Source organism: Rhinoraja longicauda, chromosome 9 (assembly GCF_053455715.1).
Source record: "Rhinoraja longicauda isolate Sanriku21f chromosome 9, sRhiLon1.1, whole genome shotgun sequence".
NCBI lineage: Eukaryota > Metazoa > Chordata > Chondrichthyes > Rajiformes > Arhynchobatidae > Rhinoraja > Rhinoraja longicauda.
The window spans coordinates 69,374,211-69,393,658 of NC_135961.1; positions in this window are offsets into that span (position 1 = coordinate 69,374,211).

Below are 19,448 nucleotides of genomic sequence, written 5' to 3' on the forward strand. Positions count from 1 at the left end.
TGTCCCTACACCTCCTCCCTCGACTCTGTCCAGGGACCCCGACAGTCCTTTCAGGTGAGGCAGAGGTTCACTTGCACCTCCTCCAACCTTATCTACTGTATCCGTTGTTCAAGATGTGGACTCTTATACATTGGTGAGGCCAAACGCAGACTGGGCGATCGTTTCGCTGAACACCTTCGCTCAGCCCGCATGAGCCAACCTGATCTCCCGGTTGCTAAACACTTTAATTCTCTTTCCCATTCCCACACAGACCTTTCTGTCCTGGGCCTCCTCCATTGTCAGAGTAAGGCCAAACGCAAATTGGAGGAACAGCCCCTCATATTTCACTTGGGCAGCTTAGAACCCTGCGGTATCAATATTGATTTCTCTCACTTCTAGTTACCCTTGCATCCCGTCTCTCTCCGTCCCTCCCCCACTCAATTCGTTGTACTAGTTTCAAAGTCATCTTGTTGAATCTCATTGTCTGTAACTCGTTTTCACCTGGCCCACAGCTAATGATGGTCTGTTTCCTTTATCATTGTTACTGTTTTGCAGATCTTTCATTCATTTGTTCTATTTCTCTCTAAACCATTGTCGATATCTCTAGTTTCCCTTTCCCCTGACTCTCAGCCTGAAGAAGGGTCTCGACTCGACTCGAAACATCACCTATTTTCTCCAGAGATGCCCCCTCCCGCTGCGTTACTCCAGCTTTTTGTGTCTATCTTCAATTTAAACCAGCATCTGCAGTTCCTTCCTACACATTTCCTGTGCCAAGTTTTGGTTTTATATATTTTTAAAATTACAAATAAAGTTTATTTTTTAAATAAATCTTTTAAATGGGATTTGGCTGAGTAATGGGAAGGGAATATAGTTGCAGGGCTGTGGAAGCAGAGTGGCCAAGTCAGAGTGATTGGACATGGCCCAGGACTAGCAGCATGACAGTGGACTTCACCACTGTCAGGGTTTTACGTTGCAACAAGCATTGAAAATAGAGTCTACTAATGGCTGGCTTTGGTCCCATTTGCGGCATGCCTTCCTATCTTATCAGCAAAGTAAAGATATGTTAGGATATATTAGCAGTTCTTATCCTAATGAATATACGAGCTTGTCATTGGGTGTGATGGGTTATGGGGAGTACACACAAGCTGGCGAAGGATGTAGGAGGTGAAGCCAGTTGTCAAAACATTGGCAGATGGTGCAGAATGTGAAATGTGTGCTTATCCACTTTGGCACGAAGAACAGAATAGCAGAAATGGTTTAAATGAAGAGAGACGACAGAATGTTGCAGTGCAGATGGGTCTGGCTGTTCTTGTAGATTTAAACTGAAAGTCAACATGTGGCTGCAGTGGTTAGTTATGGAAGCTGGACACAGAGTGCTGGAGTAACTCAGCGGGTCAGGCAGCATCTGTGGAGAGAAGGAATGGGTGACGTTTCACAGAGTGCTGGAGTAACTCAGCGGGTCAGGCAGCATCTCGGGAGAGAAGGAATGGGTGACGTTTCACAGAGTGCTGGAGTAACTCAGTGGGTCAGGCAGCATCTCGGGAGAGAAGGAATGGGTGATGCTTCGGGTTGAGACCCTTCTTCAGACTGATGGTTAGTTATGGCTGTTGGATGCATGTAAGTGGATGTTGAGATTTTATTGCAAAGGGGCCAGTGGATCAGAGAAGGAAGTCTGACGAGTGTGCACACCTTTACCAACACACACCTGGATTGCTGCAAGGACTAACTTTAACCTGTGTGACAGTGAGTGTGTGCGCTTGGAAAACATTTATAAGAACAGATGGAAATAGGAAATAGGCCCCTCAAGGTATGCATACATGTAAAGCTTTATGCTCCTGATAAATGAATCATCGATTGTAAATGTGATCATTGACCTGGACATTCATTTTCTAAATGAATGACCAAGTTTAATATTCTTTTACCAAGCCAATGTGCGATTGATTACCAGAATTACTACAATATAAGAGTAGTGGTTGACCCGAAACATCACCCATTCCTTCTGGGATGGGAGCAGGAGCAGAGAGACAGAGGGGTGTAAAATGAGGGTAGAAGCAACAGGTAGCAAGGTGAAAAGTAAAAGTGGTAGGCAGACAAATCCAGGGCAAAAATCAAAAAGGGCCACTTTTCAACATAATTGTATAAGGGGTAAGAGAGTTGTAAAAACAAGCCTGAAGGCTTTGTGTCTCAATGCAAGGAGTATACGTAATAAGGTGGATGAATTAAATGTGGAGATAGTTATTAATGATTATGATATAGTTGGGATTACGGAGACATGGCTCCAGGGTGACCAAGGCTGGGAGATCAACATCCAGGGATATTCTATATTCAGGCGGGATAGACAGAAAGGAAAAGGAGGTGGGGTAGCGTTGCTGGTTAGAGAGGAGATTAACGCAATGGAAAGGAAGGACATTAGCTCGGAGGATGTGGAATCGATATGGGTAGAGCTGCGAAACACTAAGGGGCAGAAAACGCTAGTGGGAGTTGTGTACAGGCCACCTAACAGCAGTAGGGAGGTTGGGGATGGCATCAAGCAGGAAATTAGAAATGCATGCACCAAAGGTGCAGCAGTTATAATGGGTGACTTCAATCTACATATAGATTGGGTGAACCAAACTGGCAGGGGTGCTGAGGAAGAGGATTTCTTGGAATGTTTGAGAGATGGTTTTCTAAACCAACATGTCGAGGAACCAACGAGAGAACAGGCCATTCTAGACTGGGTATTGAGTAATAATAATAATAATAATAATATTCATTTATTGTCATTGCAACGAGTACAACGAAATTAAAAAATAGCCAATCCTGACGGTGCGTACAAACATATATGCAATAAATGCAAAAACAAATAAATACATAAATACAATTAAATACAATTATATTAAGTACAAGATTTTTTAACGGTGTTGCCTAGTGCAAAGGTAGTGTTCAGTTCTCGTATGGCCCTGGGGTAAAAACTGTTCTTAAGTCTGTTTGTTCGGGATTTGATCGACCTGAAACGTCGACCAGAGGGCAGATGAACAAACAGACGGTGGCCGGGGTGGGATGGATCTTTTATTATTTTGCCTGCTCTACTGAGGCAGCGTAGGCTGAACAGGTGCTCCAGGGAGGGCAGTGAGCAGCCGATGATCTTCTGGGCCGTCGTGATGACCCTCTGAAGGGCCTTCCTGTCCTTTTCTGAGCAGCTGGCATACCATGTGGTTATATAGTATGCCAGCACACTCTCGATGGAGCAGCGATAGAAGGACAACATGAGCTTCTCCTGCAGGTTGGTTTTCCTGAGGATCCTCAGGAAGTGGAGTCTCTGCTGTGCCTTCTTTACTGTGGTGATGGTGTTGGTAGACCAGGTAAGATCCTCTGCGATGTGCGTACACAGGAACCTGAAAGCTGGTACCCTTTCCACACAGACCCCATTGATGTAGAGTGGGTCGTAATCTCCACTGGTTTTTCTAAAGTCAATTATAAGTTCCTTTGTTTTGGAGGAGTTCAGGACCAGATTGTTCACTGAACACCATGCTGCCAGCCTTTGGATTTCATCCCTATAGGCTGTCTCATCTCCTTCCGAGATGAGTCCAACCACAGTCGTGTCATCCGCGAACTTGATGATGGTGTTGGTGGGATGGGTGGGGGCGCAGTCGTGAGTGTAGAGGGAGTAAAGGATGGGGCTCAACACACAGCCCTGTGGTGAGCCGGTGCTCAGTGTAATGGTGGAGGAGAGGTGAGGGCCTATTTTGACGGTCTGGGGGCGGTTGGTCAGGAAGTCCTTGATCCATTGGCAGATGGTTTGGGAAAATCCAAGGTCGGAAAGTTTGGTGACCAGTCTGCTCGGGATGACCGTGTTAAAGGCAGAGCTGAAGTCGAGGAAGAGCATCCTCACATAGCTCCCCTGGTATTCAAGGTGGGTCAGTGCAGTGTGAAGAGCAGTGTCGATGGCATCCCCTGTAGACCTATTTGCTCTGTAGGCAAACTGGTGTGGGTCGAAGGTGGGTGGGAGGCTGGCTTTGATGTGCTGCAGGACCAGTCTCTCGAAGCACTTTGTGATGACCGGTGTGAGTGCTACCGGACGGTAGTCGTTAAGACCGCTGATGACAGGCTTTTTCGGCAGTGGGATGATTGTGGCGGACTTCAGGCAGGGAGGGATGGTGGATTTTAAAAGGGACAGGTTGAAGATTTTTGTGAAGACCTCAGATAATTGGTCTGCACATTCCCTCAGCACTCTGCCCGTCACACCATCGGGGCCTGCAGCTTTCCTGGGATTCACTGCTCTGAGCACGCGCTTAACATCATACTCCTGCACAGTGAAGGTGTTGCTGTCAGGTGCTGGAGAGGGTGTTATGTCTGCCACTGTAGCTTTCACCTCGAAACGAGCAAAGAAACAGTTAAGTTCCTCTGCCAGCGAGGCGTCGCCGTCGGCAGTCGTGCGGTTGCTGATCTTGTAGTTGGTGATGTGCTGGATGCCTTGCCATACCCGCCGTGGGTCATTGTTGGAAAAGTGGTCCTCAATCTTCCTCTTGTAGGACGCTTTGGCATCCTTGATGCCTCTCTTCAGGTTGGTTCTAGCAGCACTGTATAGAGCTCTATCACTAGACCTGAAGGCGGTGTTACGGTCCTTGAGGAGAGACCTGACATCCTTTGTCATCCAGGGTTTTTGATTGGGATACAACCGGATGCGTTTGTCGACGGTGACATTGTCAACACAGTTTTTGATGTAGCAAAGTACAGTTGATGTGTACTCCTCCAAGTCCTGATCCTCAAAAATATCCCAGTTGGTCCTTTCGAAGCAATCCTGCAGCTGCGAGGAAGCTCCTTCAGGCCATGTCTTAACAGTCTTTATGGTGACTGGAGCTTTCCTCCTGAGTGGGGTGTATGCTGGAGTTAGGAATATGGACAGGTGATCTGACTGCCCCAGGTGTGGTAGTGGTGCTGACCTGAAACCCTTCTTAATATTTGAGTAAACCTTGTCTAGTGTGTTTTTCCCCCTGGTAGCACATCTTATGTGTTGTTCAAGTTTCGGGAGAACTGACTTTAGGTCTGCATGGTTGAAGTCCCCGGCTATGATGTGGGCTGCTTCTGGATATGTGCTCTGTTGTGAGTTTATTGCACCGAGCAGGTAGCCTAAAGCTGTGCTAGCGTTAGCATTCGGTGGGATGTAGACTGCTGTTACTATAACCCCTGTAAATTCGCGAGGAAGGTAAAAAGGCCTGCATTTAACTGTTAGGGACTCCAGATCAGGAGAACAGTGGCTATCTATGATTTGGATGTTAGTGCACCAGCTGTTGTGCACGTAAATGCATAACCCCCCCCCCCCTTGCTCTTACCGGAGTCGATGTTTCTGTCCCAACGAAACGCTGTACGCCCGGCTAGCTCAATGGCTCCGTCTGGGATAAGTGGATGAAGCCATGTCTCTGTTACTAAGAGAATGCAACAGTCCTCCACGAGTTTGTTTGCTGATATCTGTAGTTTTAGTTCGTCCATTTTGTTGATGATGGATCTGGCGTTGGTGAGAAACATGCTGGGTAGCGGTGGTTTGTGTGGCTGTCTCTTTAGCTTGGCAAGTATACCGGACCGGCATCCTCGCTTTTGCTTCCTGTTTCTCCTCCGCCTGCGACGCCTGTTCGCGCCGACAACTATCCACGGAGCGCCCGGTGTCCTGGCTATCTCTTCCGGTATATTTCGCGGGTGTGGAAATTCGCGCACAAGGTCCCGATTGCACTGGAATCCTATGATCAGAAGATCCTTTCGGTTGTAGGTAGGATTTGCCTGATTTTCCTGATTTTCATGACTAAAATTGACTAACAGACATAACACAGATAACACACATAAAACGCACCGAAAGGGAGAGCTGTGAGCCGCTGCGTCCGTGCGCGCCGCCATCTTCCTCACCCATTCCAATGAGGAAGGGTTAGTTAGCAGTCTTGTTGTGCGAGGCCCCTTGGGCAAGAGTGATCATAATATGGTAGAGTTCTTCATTAGGATGGAGAGTGACAAAGTCGATTCAGAAACAAGTGTTCTGAACTTAAAGAAAGGTAACTTTGAGGGTATGAGGCGTGAATTGTCCAAGATAGACTGGCGATTGATGCTGAAAGGGTTGACGGTGGACATGCAATGGAAGGCATTTAAAGGTCGCATGGATGAACTACAACAAGTGTTCATCCCAGTTTGGCAAAAGAACAAACCAGGAAAGGTAGTGCATCCGTGGCTAACAAGGGAAATCAAGGATAATATTAAAACAAAAGACGAAGCATACAGATTAGCCAGAAAAAGTAGCATACCAGAGGACTGGGAGAAATTCAAAGTCCAGCAGAGGAGGACAAAGGGCTTAATTAGGAAAGGGAAAATAGACTAAGAGGGAAAACTGGCAAGGAACATAAAAACAGACTGCAAAAGCTTTTATAGATATGTCAAGAGAAAAAGATTAGTTAAGGCAAATGTAGGTCCCTTGCAGTCGGAAACAGGTGAATTGATCATAGGGAACAAGGAGATGGCAGACCAATTGAACAAATACTTTGGTTCTGTCTTCACTAAGGAAGACATAAACCGTCTGCTCGAAATAGCGGGGGACCGGGGGTCTAACGAGATGGAGGAACTGAGGGAAATCCAGGTTAGTCGGGAAGTGGTGTTAGGTAAATTAAATGGATTAAAGGCAGATAAATCCCCAGGGCCAGATAGGCTGCATCCCAGAGTGCTTAAGGAAGTAGTCTCAGAAATAGTGGATGCATTAGTGATAATTTTTCAAAACTCTTTAGATTCTGGAGTAGTTCCTGAGGACTGGAGGGTAGCTAATGTAACCCCACTTTTTAAAAAAGGAGGGAGAGAGAAAACGGGGAATTATAGACTAGTTAGCCTAACATCGGTAGTGGGGAAAATGCTAGAGTCAGTTATTAAAGATGTGATAGCATCACATTTGGAAAGTGGTGAAATCATCGGACAAAGTCAGCATGGATTTACCAAAGGCAAATCATGTCTGACGAATCTTATAGAATTTTTCGAGGATGTAACTAGTAGAGTGGATAAGGGAGAACCAGTCAATGTGTTATATCTGGACTTTCAGAAGGCCTTCGACAAGGTCCCACATAGGAGATTGGTGTACAAACTTAAAGCACACGGTATTGAGGGTTCAGTTTTGAGGTGGATAGAAAATTGGTTGGCGGACAGGAAGCAAAGAGTAGGAATAAACGGGTCCTTTTCGGAATGGCAGGCAGTGACTAGTGGGGTACCGCAAGGCTCAGTGCTGGGACCCCAGTTATTTACAGTGTATATTAATGATTTGGACGAGGGAATTGAATGCAACATCTCTAAGTTTGCGGATGACACGAAGCTGGGTGGCAGTGTTAGCTGCGAGGAGGATGCTAGGAGGCTGCAGAGTGACTTGGATATATTAGGCGAGTGGGCAAATGCATGGCAGATGCAATATAATGTGGATAAATGTGAGGTTATCCACTTTGGCGGCAAGAACAGGAAAGCAGAGTATTACCTGAATGGTGACCGATCGGGAGAAGGGGAGATGCAACGTGACCTGGGTGTCATGGTGCACCAGTCATTGAAAGCAAGCATGCAGGTGCAGCAGGCAGTGAAGAAAGCGAATGGTATGTTGGCATTCATAGCAAGAGGATTTGAGTTTAGGAGCAGGGAGGTTCTGCTGCAGTTGTACAGGGCCTTGGTGAGACCGCACCTGGAGTATTGTGTGCAGTTTTGGTCTCCTAACCTGAGGAAAGACGTTCTTGCCTTAGAGGGATTACAGAGAAGGTTCACCAGATTAATCCCTGGGATGGCGGGACTTACATATGAGGAAAGACTGGATAGACTGGGCTTGTACTCGCTGGAATTTAGAAGACTGAGGGGGGATCTTATAGAAACATATAAAATTCTTACGGGGTTGGAGAGGCTAGATGCGGGAAGATTGTTCCCGATGTTGGGGGAGTCCAGAACCAGGGGTCACAGCTTAAGGATAAGGGGGAAGTCTTTTAGGACCGAGATGAGAAAACATTTCTTCACACAGAGAGTGGTGAGTCTGTGGAATTCTCTGCCACAGAAGGTAGTTGAGGCCAGTTCATTGGCTATATTTAAGAGGGAGTTAGATGTGGCCCTTTTTGCTAAAGGGATCAGGGGTATGGAGAGAAGGCAGGTACAGGCTACTGAGCTGGATGATCAGCCATGATCATATTGAATGGCGGTGCAGGCTCGAAGGGCCGAATGGCCTACTCCTGCACCTATTTTCTATGTTTCTATGTTTCTCCAGAGATGCTGCCTGTCCCGCTGAGTTACTCCAGCATTTTGTGTCTAGCACGCAATAAAAGCTTTTAACATGGCAATAAACTAAACTCAACTTCTTAGTAAGGAGACCGTTCAGAGAAGATTCACAAGGTTAATTCCTGGGATGAACAGGGTGTCATATAAGTTCGTAAGTGATAGGAGCAGAACTAGGCCATTTGACCCACCAAGTCTACTCCAACTTCAATCATGGCTGATCTATCTCTCCCTCCTAACCCCATTCTCCTGCCTCTCCCCGTAACCCCTGACACCTGTATTAATCAATAATGGGGACATGTTGAGCAGATTGGGCCTAACTTATGCAGAGGAATGAGAGGAGATTGTGAAGTTTATACAGGATTGATCCAGGGCTTGTTCTCGAGGAGACACCAGAACCACAGCAACCTCTACACTCATAATGATCCCAAGTACACAGAGGCACCACTGAAACATCCAACGTACGGGTAGATCAGTCACGGAGGGTGATTACAGAGGGTGATTATGCAGGGGAACCTGGTGCCCAGTTCTGGGCGCCATGTTATAGGAAAGATGTCAAGCTGGAAAGGGTAGAGAGAAGATTTACGAGGATGTTGCCAGGACTAGAGGGTCTGAGTTATTCCTCCTATTCCCCTTCCTGGTCTCTCCTATTCCTGGGAGAGCAGGAGGATGAGGGGAGATCTTATAGAGGTGTATGAAATAGTGAGAGGAATAGATCGGGTAGATGCACAGTCTATTACCCAGAGTAGGTGAATCGAGGACCCGAGGACATAGGTTAAAGGTGAAGAGGAAAAGATCTAATAGGAATCTGAGGGGTAACTTTTTCACACAAAGGAACAAGCTGCCAGAGGAGGTAGGGATTGTGAGGCTGGGATTATCACAATGTTTAAGAAACAGTTAGGTAGGTACATGGATAGGACAGGTTTGGAGGGATATGGGCAGGTGGGACTAGTGTAGCTGGGACATGTTGGCCGGTGTAGGCAAGTTGGGCTGAAGGGCCTGTTTTCACACTGTATCACTCTATGGCTCTAGGGTGATCCACTGTAGTGGAGGTGCTGCTTGTCAACTGTGAACTGTGAACACACACTGAACTCATTCATTACATTGTTTACAGTGCACTATGTTTACATTTTCTGTTGTGCTGCTGCAAGTAAGAATTTCATTGTTCTATCTGGGACACATGACAATGAAACACTCTTGACACTAAACCAAGCCTTGTCTGCCAGCCGACACAGGAGTCCGATCACTAGTGAACCTCCAAACAGTCACTACGTTGGGACTTGGTTGGCCCAGAGTGGTGGATCTTCTAGACTGCACAAAGTTCATTCTATTAATACCCCAACGGACTTTTAATTGACAGATGTTAGATGATACACATTCTCTAGTTAACTTCAGGTATGTTTAAGATGTGCACATCCACCGAGGATCTAATGGCTGCAGAACAGGAACAGGAACTGTCATCAGGACTGTTAACTATCAGAACTCCAGGGACTACATTTTGTTTTCTGTATTAATTTTAATTTATATGCTGTAATTGTAATTTTTTTTGCACAATCCGCAGGCATTGCCACTTTCATTTCACTGCACATCGTGTATGTGTATGTGACAAATAGACTTGACTTGACTTGACTTGGAACAGGCCCTTTGGCCACAATGTCCCTGCTGAACGATGCCAAATGAATCTCATTTCCTCTCCCTGAACGTGATCCACATCTCTCCATTCCTTGCACATCCATGTTCCTATCTAAAAGCCTCAATGCCACGATTGTATCTGCCTCCACCACCACCCCTGGCTGTGCGTTCCAGGCACTCACCACTCTGTTACATTTCTACCCTGGGATAAAAGGTTCTGACTGTCTATCCTATCCATGCTCATACATTTATAGACCTCTGTCAGGTCTCCCCTCAACCTCTAGAGAAAACAATCCTCGTCTGTCCCATCTCTCCTTATAACTAATGTTCTCTAATCCGGGCAGCCTTGTCTGCACCCTCTCCATCACCCCCACGTCCTTTCTCTAATGGCTAATAGGTCCATTACTGCCACGTGTAGAGGTACAGTGACAAACTTGTTTTGCATGCTATCCAATCAAATCAGATAATACTTTATTTATGTACAATCAAGCCAAACTCAAGTCCAATAGATAGAGCAAAGGGGAAGATACAGAGTACAGAATATACACCAATCAGCCAAAACATTATGACCACTGACAGGCAAAGTGAATAACATTGATTATCTTGTTACAATGGCACCTGTCAAGGGGTGGGATATATCAGGCAGCAGGTGAACAGTCAGTTCTTGAAGTTGATGTGTTGGATGCAGGAGAAATGGGCAGGAATAAAGATCTGAGTGACTTTGACAAGGGCCAAATTGTTATGGCCAGACGACTGGGTCAGAGCATCTCTGAAACGGCAAGGCTTGTGGGGTGCTCCCGGTCAGCAGTGGTGAGTACCAACCGACAGTGGTCCGAGGAGGGACAAACCACAAACCGGCGACAGGCAGGGTGTTGGGCGCCCAAGGCTCATCGATGCATGAGGGCAACGAAGGCTATCCCGTCTGGACACAATACACAGTGCATTGCACCCTGCTGCGTATGGGGTTGCACACGGAGGACCAACAGCATATTAGGCAGGTGGTCATAAAGTTTTGGCTCATCAGGTCATAATGTTTTGCCTGATAGGTGTAGTTCTCAGCATTGTAGCGCATCAGTTCCACAGACAAAGTCCAATGTCCACAATGGGGTAGAGGTGAATCGGACAGTGCCCTAGCTTATGGAAGGGCCATTCAGAAGCCTGATAACAGAGGGGAAGAAGCTGTTCCTGAGTCTGGTGGTGCGCGCTTTCAAGCTTCTGTACCTTCTGCCTGACAAAAGAAGAAGGAATGACGGGATGGGAAAGGTCTGGAGGTGACCAGAACCGCACATAATACTTCAAATGCGATCTAACCAAAGTCCAATAAAGTTGCAACATGACCTTCTGACTCTTAACGCAATGCCCTGGTCTTCATTTTGCACCAAACATTATTCATGTTATACCCTTTATCCTGTGTCTCTACTCTGTGGACGGCTCGATTGTAATCATATATTGTCTTTCTGCTGACTGGTTAGCACACAGCAAAAGCTTTTCACTATACCTCAGTACACGTAACAATAAACTAAACTAAACTAAACTCAATATAAATGAAAATATTAACATATCTGCGTGAAAAGGTGGCGATCTAAGTTGAAGTAAAGTAAAGCTTGTCATTGAATTGTGTGTTTGCCTGCTGTTGTCATTTCTCAGCCACTGTGACTCACACACACTTGGTACATCTTCATTTTGATATTCTACTGACTTAACAAGTGGTTCATACATAGTTAGACCTTAAAATATACAAGTCTAGTCATTGTTCAAAAACCGTTTGCTTGTTGTCTCACAGTCCCACACACTGCAATGTGTGGTAGGAGGAACAAGGAATTTCTGTAACTCAGCAGTTCAGAGAGTTCGCTCTCCAGAAGCAGTGCAGTGCTGCAGTACATGGTATGTCCAGTCTGAAGAAGGGTCTCGACCCGAAACGTCACCCATTCCTTCCATCCAGAGATGCTGCCCGTCCCGCTGAGTTACTCCAGCATTTTGTGTCTGTCTGAAGTATATTGTATCTGCTGGGCACATTCATACTGTTATCCCAGTTTTGATTTAAACTAGTTGCAATGTCACTGCATTAAATCTTTTACTTTCCCTGAGATTACATCGCTAGAATTGGATAGCAAGCAACAAAAGCTTTTCACTGTACCTCGTTACACGTGACAGACCAGAAGGCTCGATTAAGGAGGCTGTTTGGGTGGAACTCAGAAATGAGAAAGGTTTAGCAACACTTATAGGGGTGTATTATAGACCGCCAAATAGGGAACGAGAATTGGAAGAGCAAATATGTAAGGAGATAGCAGATATTAGTAGTAAGCACAGAGTGGTGATTGTGGGTGATTTCAATTTTCCGTATATAGACTGGGAATCACATTCTGTTAAAGGGCTGGATGGTTTGGAGTTTGTAAAATGTGTGCAGGATAGTTTTTTGCAGCAATACGTAGAGGTGCCTACCAGAGAAGGGGCAGTGTTGGACCTCCTGTTAGGAAATGAGATGGGTCAGGTGACGGAGGTATGTGTTGAGGAGCACTTTGGGTCTAGTGATCATAATGCCATTAGTTTCAATATCATTATGGAGAAGGTCAAATCTGGAACAAGGGTTGAGATTTTGGATTGGAGAAAGGCTAATTTTGAGGAGATGAGAAAGGATTTAAAAGGAGTGAAATGGAAATTGTTGTTTTATGAAAAGGATATAATAGAGAAATGGAGGATATTTAAAGGTGAAATTTTGAGAGTACAGAGTCTTTATGTCCCTGTTCGGTGGAAAGGAAAGAATAATAATTTGAAAGAGCCGTGGTTTTCCAGGGAAATTGGACACTTGGTTCGGAAAAAGAGGGAGATATACAATAAATATAAGCGGCAGGGAGTAAATGAGGTTTTTGAGGAATATAAAGAATGTAAAAGGAATGTTAAAAAGGAAATTAGAAAAGCGAAAAAAAGATATGAGGCTGCTTTGGCAAGTAATGTAAAAGTAAACCCCAAGGGGTTCTACAGATATGTCAATAGCAAAAGGATAGTGAGGGATAAAATTGGTCCATTAGAGAGTCAGAGTGGACAGCTATGTGCTGAGCCGGAAGAAATGGGGGAGATATTAAACAATTTCTTTTCTTCGGTATTTACTGAGGAGAAGGATATTGAATTATGTGAGGTAAGCGAAACAAGTAGAGTAGTGATGGAAATTAGGAGGATTAAAGAAGAGGAGGTACGGACACTTTTGAAGAATATAAAAGTGGATAAGTCTCCAGGTCCTGATAGGATATTCCCTAGGACATTGAGGGAAGTTAGTGCAGAAATAGCAGGGGCTATGACGGAAATATTTCAAACGTCATTAGAAACAGGGATGGTGCCGGAAGATTGGCGCATTGCGCATGTTGTGCCTTTGTTTAAAAAAGGTTCTAAAAGTAAACCTAGCAATTATAGACCTATTAGTTTGACGTCTGTGGTGGGAAAATTAATGGAAAAGATACTTAGGGACAATATATATAATTATTTGGATAATCAAGGCCTGATTAGAAACAGTCAACATGGATTTGTGCCTGGAAGGTCATGTTTGACTAATCTTCTTGAATTTTTTGAAGAGGTTACCAGGGAATTTGATAAGGGCAAGGCTGTGGATGTTGTCTATATGGACTTCAGTAAGGCATTTGACAAGGTTCCACATGGAAGGTTGATTAAGAAGGTTAAATCGTTGGGTATTAATAGTGAGGTTGCAAGATGGATTCAACAATGGCTGAATGGGAGATACCAGAGGGTAATGGTTGACAATTGTATGTCAGGTTGGAGGCCAGTGTCTAGTGGAGTGCCCCAAGGATCTGTGTTGGGTCCACTGTTGTTTGTCATTTACATTAATGATCTGGATGATGGTGTGGCAAATTGGATTAGTAAATATGCAGATGATACTAAGATAGGTGGAGTAGTTGATAGTGAGGTAGATTTTCAAAGTCTACAGAGAGACTTGGGCCTTTTGGAAGGGTGGGCTGAAAGATGGCAGATGGAGTTTAATGCTGATAAGTGTGAGGTGCTGCATTTTGGTAGGACAAATCAAAATAGGACGTACAGGGTAAATGGTAGGGAATTGAGGAATGCAGTGGAACAGAGGGATCTGGGAATAACTGTGCATTGTTCCCTGAAGGTGGAATCTCATGTGGATAGGGTGGTGAAGAAGGCGTTTGGTATGCTTGCCTTTATAAATCAGAGCATCGAGTATAGAAGTTGGGATGTAATGTTGAAATTGTACAGGGCATTGGTGAGGCCGAATCTGGAGTATGGTGTGCAGTTCTGGTCGCCAAATTATAGGAAGGATGTCGACAAAATGGAGAGGGTACAGAGGAGATTTACTAGAATGTTGCCTGGGTTTCAGCACTTAGGCTACAGAGAGAGGTTGAATAGGTTGGGTCTTTATTCTTTGGAGCGTAGAAGGTTGAGAGGGGACTTGATAGAGGTTTTTAAAATTTTGAGAGGGACGGACAGAGTTGACGTGGGTAGGCTTTTCCCTTTGAGAGTGGGGAAGATTCCAACAAGGGGACATAGCTTCAGAATTGAGGGACAAAGGTTTAGGGGTAACATGAGGGGGAACTTCTTTACTCAGAGGGTTGTGGCTGTATGGAATGGGCTTCCGGTGGAAGTGGTGGAGGCTGGCTCGATTTTATTATTTAAGAGTAAATTGGATAGGTATATGGATAGGAGGGGATTGGAGGGTTATGGTCTGAGTGCAGGTAGATGAGACTAGGTCAGGGAGAATGGTCGGCGTGGACTGGTAGGGCCGGACAGGCCTGTTTCCATGCTGTAGTTGTTATATGTTATATGTTATATAAACTAAACATTGTGATAACAGGGTGGGGCGTGCTGACTCACTGTGCAATGTCACAGAGTGATGAGACCCAGGCATGCAGTTTAGTCAATAAACTAAGCTGAACTGGAATGTGGAGAACGTGTATGCCTGGGTCTCAGCACTCTGGGACATCGCAGAGTGAGTCAGCACGTCCCACCCTCTTATCAGAATGCTTCTGTATCTGTGGTAAAAATGAACAAACTGCCATTTAAACAGCACCCTTCATATTCTGAGGACTTTGCAAAGTGTTTGGTAGCCAGCAAATGTTGGAGTGGAAGAGCTTGTGGCTGCAATGCCCAGCGTATATACAGTACTGTTCCATCACAGCAGGTAAAGAGGGGCACAAAGACAGACACAACGTGTTGGAGTAACTCAGGGTCCCGACCCAAAACGTCACCTATCCATGTTCTCCACAGATGCTGCCTGTCCCACTGAGTTACTCCAGCACTCTGCGAAACGTCACCTATCCATGTTCTCCACAGATACTGCCCAGACCTGCCCAGTTACTCCAGCACTTTGTGTCTTTTTTTTGTTGTAAACCAGCATCTGCAGTTCCTTATTTCTAAACTGAGATGCTCTTGTTTGCAGCTGCTCTCTACTGACCCCTGCTGTCGGTCTAGTTAGGTTCAACATAGTTTTGCCCCGTCTCTGAATCACATAGCAAACATTTTGCAGCAAACTATTACTTCTTGGATGAAGTCCGAGATGAAACTAATTCTCAGAAAAGGAACAAAAAACAAACTCACTCGCATTCTAAATTTGTTATTGTCCTGAATTACAAAGAGACACAATCTATCTGTTTCATTAGTTAATCTCTAGAAAGGTTTAATCCTTACTAAAGCAAGAGCACTGGAAAGTGTTTATCCAGTCAGCTGCCTCACATGCTGTTTGCAGGAATGTCGTCCACTCATTGGCAGCTGTGTTTGGCTCATAGAACAACAGTGATGCACTTTAATTAATTCATAGTACAGCGTGGAAACAGGCCGTTAAACCAAAGATGTGGCCCTTGTGGCTAAAGGGATCAGGGGGTATGGAGAGAAGGCAGGTACGGGATACTGAGCTGGATGATCAGCCATGATCATATTGAATGGCGGTGCGTACAGGCTCGAAGGGCCGAATGGCCTCCTCCTGCACCTATTTTCTATTTTCTATGTTTCTAACTCATCCATGCCAACTCAGATGCTCATTGACACTACCTGCACTAATTAGGGTGGCGTAGTGGTGCAGCTGGTAGAGCCACTGCCTCACAGCACCAGGGACAGGGTTTGATCATGACTTGGGGCGATCGATGTCTGTGTGGAGTTTGCACAGTCTCCCTGTGACCACGCGGGTTTCTACCCAACTGCTCCGGTTTCCTCCCACACAGAAACATACAAAATAGGTGCAGGAGGAGGCCATTTGTCCCTTCGAGCCAGCACTGCCATTCAATATGATCTTGGCTGATCATCCAAAGTCAGTACCCCATTCCTGCTTTTTCCCCATATCCCTTGATTCCGTTAGCCCCAAGAGCTAAATCTAACTCTCTCTCTCGAAAACATCCAGTGAATTGGCCTTCGCTGCCTTTTTTGGCAGAGAATTCCACAGATTCACAACTCTGGATGAAAACGTTTTCCTCATCTCAGTCCTAAATGTCCTACCCCTTATTCTTAAACCGTGACCCCCTGGTTCTGGACTCCCCCAACATCGGGAACATTTTTCCTGCATCGGGCTTGTCCGATCCCTTAAGAATTTGATATGTTTCTCATCCCAAAGATGTGTGTGGTTTAGGTGAATTGGCCTCTGTAAATTGTTCATAGTGTTTAGTGTGTGGATGAGAAAGTGGGATAACACAGAACTAGTGTGAAAGGATGACCAATGGTCAGTGTGGACTAGGTGGGCCGAGGGCAGGGGTGCCAACTTCCTCACTCCCAAGTAAGGGTCAATGTGATGTCACCGCCCCGCGCTCCATGTGACCCCACCCAGCCAGCGGCCACGTGCTCCCGCTCCATCAATGGCGGCCGCCCGGGCCGGGAAGCGAGTTGCCACGCAACCTCCATTAGGCAGCGCCCAGACCTCTGGACCTACACTGTCCAGAATTAAAATGTCGGAAACCTAGTGTCAGGACCTAAACTGTTGGGGCCTACAGCGTCTGGGCCTACAGCGTCCCACCGGGCCTACAGCGCCCCACCGGGCCTACAGCGTCCGGGCGTACAGCGTCCCACCGGGCCTACAGCGTCCGGGCCTATAGCGTCCGGGCCTACAGCATCCGGGCCTACAGCGTGGGGGCCTACAGCGCCCCACCGGGCCTACAGCATCCGGGCCTACAGCGTGGGGGCCTACAGCGCCCCACCGGGCCTACAGCGTCGGGGCCTACAGCGCCCCACCGGGCCTACAGTGTCCGGGCCAACAGCGCCCCACCGGGCCTACAGCGTGGGGGCCTACAGCGCCCCACCGGGCCTACAGCGTGGGGGCCTACAGCGCCCCACCGGGCCTACAGTGTCCGGGCCAACAGCGCCCCACCGGGCCTACAGCGTCGGGGCCTACAGCGCCCCACCGGGCTTACAGTGTCGGGGCCTACAGCGTCGGGGCCTACAGCGCCCCACCGGGCTAATATAAGACAAGGGCGGTCCCGTACGGAAGAAATCAATTTAGCCTAAAATCCTGGATATCCCAGCTAATATGGGACAGTTGGCGACCCTATTCCCAGCCCATCCAGTCTCTCCCTCTACCTCAAGCCCTCTGGGCCCAGCAACATCAGCTCAATCCATTGGATGGGAAGCTAATTGAGATATCGTGAAAATGCAACAATGTAAATATAGGTTTATTCTGCCTAGGTTTTTAACCACTTACGTTTCAATTAGAGTTATAGAATCATAGAGTCACACGGTGTGGAAACGTCCAACATGTCCCAGCTACACTGGTCCCACCTGCCCACGTTTGGCCCATATTCCTCCAAACCTATCCTATCCATGTAATTATAAAGGGCGGTATGGTGGCACAAAGGGCAGCACGGTGGCGCAGCGGTAGAGTTGCTGCCTAACAGCGCCAGAGACCCGGGTTCCACGCTGACTATGGGTGCTGTAGGTACAGACTTTGTATCTTCCCCCCATGACCCCATGGTTTTTCCCCGAGGTTTCCTCCCACACTCCAAAGGCGTACAGATTTGTAGGTTATTTGGCTTCTGTAAATTGTCCCTGGTGCGTAGGATAGTGTTAGTGTGTGGGGTGATTGCTGGTCAGCGCGGACTCGGTGGGCCGAAGGGCCTGTTTCAACACTGTATCTGAGAACTCAACTATAGAACAGAGAAAAGTAGAGCACAGGAACATCCCTTCAGCCCACAATGAATGAGGAGGTGAGTGGATAGATGAAGGGGAAAGAGAGTGTTGGACTGAGATGAACAGGGCATCTCTTGCATTGGCCCAGTCAGCCATCCAGGCAGTGCCCCCACCCGCCATTATCCTTCTGTAGCTCGCACAAGTTCTACGAGCAGAATTAGGCCATTCAGCCCATCAAGTCTACTCCGCCATTCTATCAAGGCTGATCTATATTTCCCACTCATCCCCATTCTCCTGCCATCTCCCCATAACCCCTGACACCTGTACTAACCAACATGCCCATCTACACTATTCCCACCTACCTGCATTTGGCCCATATCCCGCCAAACCTGTCCTATCCATGCACCAGTCCAAATGCTCCTGAAATGTTGCGATAGTCCCTGCCTCAACTACCTCCTCCAGCAGCTCGTTCCATAAACCCACCACCCTCTGTGTGGAACAGTTGCCCATGTTCCTGTTAAATCCAGAACAAGGGGCCACAGTTTAAGAATAAGGGGTAGGCCATTTAGAACTGAGATGAGGAAAAACTTTTTCAGTCAGAGAGTTGTGAATCTGTGGAATTCTCTGCCTCAGAAGGCAGTGGAGGCCAATTCTCTGAATGCATTCAAGAGAGAGCTAGATAGAGCTTTTAAGGATAGCGGAGTCAGGGGGTATGGGGAGAAGGCAGGAACGGGGTACTGATTGAGAATGATCAGCCATGATCACATTGAATGGCGGTGCTGGCTCGAAGGGCCGAATGGCCTCCTCCTGCACCTATTGTCTATTGTTTTATCCCCTTCACATGGCTAATCTATCTATCCCTCCCATCCCCATTCTCCTGCCTTCTCCCCATAACGAATGAATTTTACGAATTAGAATTAGATGAACGAATTAGAAGTAACACTAGCAAGTTTGCAGATGACACAAAGCTGGGTGGCAGTGTGAACTGCGAAGAGGATGTTAGGAGGATACAGGGTGACCTGAACAGGTTGAGTGAGTGGGCAGATGTGTGGCAGATGCAGTATAATGTAGATAAATGTGAGGTTATCCACTTTTGCGGCAAAAACAAGAAGGCAGATTATTATCCCAATGGTGTCAGTTTAGGTAAGGGGGAAGTGCAGCGAGACCTGGGTGTCCTTGTACACCAGTCACTGAAAGTTGGCATGCAGGTACAGCAGGCAGTGAAGAAAGCTAATGGAATGTTGGCCTTCATAAAGAGAGGATTTTAGTACAGGAGTAAAGAGGTTCTTCTGCAGTTGTATAGGGCCCTGGTAAGACCACATCTGGAGTATTGTGTACAGTTTTGGTCTCCTAATTTGAGGAAAGACATCCTTGTAATTGAGGCAGTGCAGCGTAGATTGATCCCTGGGATGGCAGGACTGCTGTATGAGGAAAGATTGAAAAGACTAGGCTTGTATTTACTGGAATTTAGAAGGATGAGAGGGGATCTTATAGAGACATATAAAATTATAAATGGACTGGAC